Raw genomic sequence first — 6077 nt, 5'->3', positions numbered from 1 at the left:
CTCAGTAATATTCATCCTAGAAATAAGAATATCATAACTACTCATATGTGGCTAAATTGCTGCCTTGTTTTCTTATGGCAGCTTCAGGAGCTGGGTATGGTGGGCCAAGGATTTTTTCAGAAAGGGATTTATTCTGCAGGAAGAGATGTGCAATAAGAGGCTACAATACATCCACTGAAAGTTACTGCTCTCCCTATCAAAAGAAAAGTGTGGGGCCACCAAATGCAGAGCAGAAGGGAGATTTTGTACAGCTCCTTTGTTCCGTGAGGGGTCTTCCCAAATGAAAGAAGTGCTCCAGTCAGCCTCTAAGCAGTGACAACATTGAGAAATATATTTTAGGATATATTAGGATTAGGATAGCAAGTGGATTGTATTTTTTATTTCCCTCTCCTCTGTTTTCCTAGCAACAACAACAAAAAATTCCCGCGCAGGCTTTCAACCCAAATATTTCAGACCTTGGAATGAGCACATTTGGGTTTACATTCCCATGATTCCCTGCAGTTGATACCTTTCACTGGACTATTGATAATCACTGGTTTTTGTTTGCTTCTTCCACTTTAGCAGCTCTGTGGGTTGAGTGGGCTGTTTGTACAGTATTATTAAAAAATGTGCCACTGGTCTGCCACTGCGGGCAATTATTTTGTGTTTATCATCAGTCCTTTACAGCCTGCTTGTCACTTTTTGGGCAGGTAACTGTACTGTGCTGAGCTGCAGGCAAAGGTACTTAGACCAGGAGAAAGAGCTCACAGAGACTTCATATAGGGGCAGGTGTAAGAGATAAAGGAATAGTGTCATATTTATTGGTTTATGAGTGAGGGCTATAAAATCCAACCCAGCACATTAGAACAGAAAGTAAGTGGGACTATTTTTTTAATTTATTTTTTTAATTTAATTTTTTTAAGCTTACTACCCTAACTGATTTGAAGTACCCTTGTCTGCTTTCTGCTCTTGTTGCCTTCAGATGAACCCAGCCACAACATTATTTTTTAAAAAAACTAGAAACACAAGCAAAACTGCTGATTACTCAGAGTAAGAAGTTTAAAAAAAACAACCAAACAAACCCACACAAATATTGTGAGATCAGTTTAGAATGCATTTTGAGCCAACCTCTTCTTGAACAATGAAATGTCTCTGGTTAAGGTTTATGGTAAATTGAGGGATTCAGAGCCATTACAGGGTAGGAATTTGAATTCCAAATTGGAGGACTGGAAGTGTCGGACAGCTGTTTTTATTAGAGCTGTGGAAATCTGGTCTGCTCAGAAAAGCCGTCAGATAGCCAAGTTTAGTCAGAGCAGTCAGTCTTGCTGCCTTTGACTGAAACTGAGACTCGCATTAAGACCTTGTAATGAGAGAATCAGCTCCTCAATGGGCATTTCATTTGTGTATCCCAAAATTGGAAAGGATTTCTGACAAACACCCTGGGTTTGGCTCCTTTCTGTTGGAAAGGGCCCCTTAGAAGAAGGTTTGTTGCCTTTGAGTCCTCTCTGGTTGCATTGGGAAATATTTACAAGCCACACTTCCTCACTCTGGAACTCAGAAATACAAAGACAAGGCTTCCACTCTGCAAATAGTTTGTGTCCAGTCCTTCATCCCCCAGGCTGGCTGAGTGTTATTTGTCATGACTCTAGAAACACTCAGGCACCCTAAACACCTGTTTATCTGAAAGGCACAGAGCAGATGCCTCTATTTTTTGTCACTGGTCCATTCAGGTTATTTCCTCATTGCACCATGACTGTGCCAGCTCAGACCTACCATTGTGTTAAACAGGACATGTAATAATCCACTTAAAGCATAACACATTTATCACTTGCCTCAGATCAAAGGTGCGTGGCTTCAAAGGCTCTAATGAAATTGTGATGATGTAGAACACTGGCTTTATCTGTATCTGTTACACACTGATGATTGGGTGGTTTCATTCAGATTTTTTTTTTTTAAACATATTGAGTCCAATATTGCAAAACTCTTCTGAGATGTTTCCCATCCTTGCTGTCAATCAAAGTGTTTAAATAAATCCAGGGTTTACCATGAGATTATTTCCTTTTTCCTACCTAGAAAAAGGAAAAATGACCTGTTTAGCTGTGTCATGATATTCCTGTTCTTTCTTGTTTTCCCAGTGTTCCATGTCCCTTGTTTGCTGTCCAATTCCCACAGCTTCCTTTCTCTGGCTTTGCTGGTGCTGTTACTGCACTCACCAATTGTAAACCCTTCCTGAAGGTGCCACAGATGAGAAACGTGTCTGTTTCTGGCTCAGCTTTGGAATTTAAGCTGTACTTAAAAACTTGTAAACTGTTTAGGTCAAAACAAGATTGTGTGCAGGATCTCATGGGGTAATTAGGGCATTACCCTAACTGTGCTTCCTTCAAGGATCTGGACTGAACCTAAACCTGGTTTAATGGTTTGCAAGGCTTCAGGCAGTGATTTTTAGAGATGTTTAGGAATGCCTGTGGGACACTGTGAAGTGTTTCCAGGAAATGACGTACCCGAGATTTCAGCTCTACAGTCTAATAATAATCATCGATAAGTAGCTCAGTATTGGGTGCTTTTTGGTCAGTAGTTTAGAAATAATGGGGAGGATAACACAAACACTCATTTCTGTAAATGAAATGTCATTTTTGATTTCATACTCTGCTGTTTTGTCAGTGTTGGTGAAACTCTCCTGAATATAAAGGGACAAGTTCTCATTCTCCAATTCCTTTTTCCTTGTGACTAGCCAAGCCCATATGTTCCACAAGTCTGTGATGAATGAATCATCACTTGCTTCAGATACCTCTGTAAAAGTGATATTTTCATTTAAGTCTTGTGCAGGAAATTCTGAAGCTCTGGTTTGGTAAGCTTGTGTGAGCAAGACATCAAGTGAAGGGTCTTGTTTAATTCAGTGGAAATACTCATGTGTGTTTTTTGTGAGATCAGGCTAACCAGATGATAAGCTGTGTTTTATTATAGCATGCTCAATGCTTTGGCCTGTAAAAACCAATGGTGTTTTGTGACTTTTTTTATTACTATTGTTATTTATTGGCAAAAACCTTAACTGATACTCAGAAATCTGGAAAGCAGATACTACATAAATAATTCACTATTTTGTTATATAAAGGGGAGGGAGGGGAAGAAAACTAATTATATTCTTCCTCACAACACACTGAAGTTTGGTATGTAGAGTCTTAAAAGGAGCATAAGTGAGAGCCAACTGCCTACAGAGAACTCTCTTTTTTTTTTTTTTTCTCCCAGTCTTTTCTTTCAGTGCAGCCAAGTCATCTCTTGTAGTAAACTGCTGAGTCAATACTTTCAAAAACTCACCAACTGTTTCTTATTTCTATATAGTTAACTGATAAGAGCCTGTTAAGGGTTACACCCTTCCGTGTTTACAGTGTTAGGGCAAACATGGGGATAGGAAGCAATTCAATTTAAAATTCAAGGTGCATATTACATGGTATCACCATATCCCTTTGGCCTATCTAATTTAATTTGTGTGTGTGCAAATGAGGCTGGAAGCTGGAGAGCTGCATTTCTGATGATGGATACAGCAGGCAGCTCTCTTGCAGAACTTTCTCTCAGCCTTTCAAGTGAGCTAATCCTCAATGTTCCTGGAAATAGGCAACTCCTTCAGTCCCCTTTGCCAGTTGAAATTGTAGCTGCAGCAAGAAGCTGCTGTGCACTGGAATGGGGAGACAAATCACACCAGAAATGGCACCCCCAAGCTTTAGAAACAGTTCCTTTTCCCCCTTTATGTATTAGAGTCCCCTTTTCCTTCTGTAGGAATTTAGGAAGTTTTTAGATGACAGAGGAACACCAGGAACTGCTGCAGATTCCAGGTACAGCATGAGCTCCGTGCAGTCAAGGGAGGGAGTTCGGCTGAAATAGCAGGAATGACATCTGTAAAGCTTATAAAAAACCCTCCATAAACATACACAATTAAATGGAAATGGAGATTCTTCCCACAGCTCTTAAAACATTCCTCAGGTTTTAATAGCTTTCTGATAGAGCCATCAACACAAACGCATTCGGAGCAAGGTAATATTTTTTTCCTTCTTTTTATATCAGGACTGTGCAAGGACATCCAGCGCTGCCTAAAAATGTTTTTGAGAGCTCTATTTTGGATTCCTAAAATTTGCATGTCAAAGATGAAATAATAAATATCTTGTGGTTTGGGTGTTTAATTGTAAACAGTCAGGAACCTCCACCCTGTCGTGTTATTCCGTTTCCTACTCTCATGGATGATGTTTGGCCAAAGCCAAAAGACAGTCCTAAACAGCCCTTTTTCCACGCTCCCTCTGTCCCCTCCTTTCACCTTTTGGAGAAGTTAAGAAAAAGCACCTGTTGTGGAGGGTGACAAAACTCAAGAACTATCTCTGGGACAGGGCAGAGTTAAACAGTGTGGAAACATGTAATTTCTGCTTAGGATGAATTGCTAAGGAGAGAACCTAGGACCAGGATTGTAGTTAGGAGGAAATATTTAGGGTTTGTTTTTCTTCCTAGTGGATAAAATAAAAGATTGGAATTTATGGGGTTTTTGTCTTCCATCTTCTCTGGTTTCTTCTATCTTTTTACCTTTAAAATAAATATTACAGCAAATAAACTAATTTGAAACTGATATCCAGGACATTGGTACTGCAGTTCATCTTCCTTTAAAAAAAAAAAAAACCTCCTAAGTGGTAACCACTGCAAATGAATTTTATGAGATGATCTGAGGAAACTCACCAAATGGGAGCTTCTCAGTCCAGATGGGAATATAAAAAAAGGACATAATGTCTGGGCTCATGCCAGGCTTGGCTGTGACACATGGGCTGAATTCTTCAACCCTGTCAAGACTGAAATCTTTGGTGGATGCTGTTGCAGAGCAGGATTTTGGATTGATGGCTTGTGTCCTATCCACATCTAGGATTTTGGATTGATGACGTGTCCTATCCACATTTAGGAACCAGCAGTGAGATGGTAGCTCAAGGAAGGATTTCCAAGATTCCCAGTCTGCTCTCATAAACTGACTCAGGTTCTTGCAGTACTTTCCTTTTTCCTGTGAATAACTCCTTTCTTTCCACTGGATTTCATGGGAAGCTGGGGACCCTGATAGCCTTTATGCCTTTGCAAATCTCCACCAATATTTATTTGATGTATAATACATTCCAAGGCCATTGTGAAATTTGACTCGACTGTCTGTAGGTCTTATGAAAACTGTGGATTGTAGAAAAGTTAATAATATTTTGCTGTTAGCTCGTTTGCAATTTTTTTTTTTTTTTTTTTTTGCCTGGGTAAAAGGCTGTATGTTTTTGTGTTGCCTGTGGTTTCTTCTTGGAGTAACAAACTTAGGCTGAGTTTTAGGCATGTTACAGTAAGAATCCAGATGTTTCTCAGAATGAGAATGAAAATACATTTGGTTGCCCATGTCAAAAATACTCTGCTCATCTATTTTGGCACTTTAAGTGTGTTGGTGCTTGAAGCTTAGATTGAATTTAGTATCTAAAATTTGGAAGGATTGCAGACTCCTGGTGAAACACTTTTTCCTCCTCCTGCCATTCCTGTGTACAGAGCACATTTTTTAACTGGGAAAATAAAAATCTAAGTCATAATTTGGATGTGCTTGTTAGAGATTTGTGATACTGCCATTGCTTCATTCCTTGAAGTACATGAAGTGGTTTTGGACTCTTCAGTCAGGAGCTGAATGGGATTTTCCTAGATTTAATTGCAGTTAAACATGGACAGTTGTATGGGGAGATTTAGTTTTTGTTCTAAAAGAGATGTCCCTGCACAGCAGTGAGGAACAGACTGGCTGGGCAGCAGGTGGGACACACAGACTGGGAATACAGCTGGAAACCAGGATCTGGGTGTTAGTTTAGCAGATTACAGTTTCAGTTAAGGAAAAAAGAGCAAGGTTTCGTGGCAGGATGTTGAAGGCAAGAGCAGTGTGATAAGGAACCAAGGGGATGGTTGATATGGGAGGTGTGAGGAAGGATGTGGGCTGGAAGAGAGAAGTAGGACTGCAAAGAAGGAGCCTGGTATCTGGGGACAGTGGGATACAAAGGCTAGAGAGGAGTTAGAAGATGGCACAGGGGGAAACCAAGAAAGAGCTTTGTGACTGCAAAGAG

Source organism: Zosterops lateralis (genome assembly GCF_965231275.1).
Source record: "Zosterops lateralis genome assembly, chromosome: 6".
In the NCBI taxonomy this organism is placed as follows: domain Eukaryota; kingdom Metazoa; phylum Chordata; class Aves; order Passeriformes; family Zosteropidae; genus Zosterops; species Zosterops lateralis.
This window is presented reverse-complemented; position numbering follows the sequence as displayed.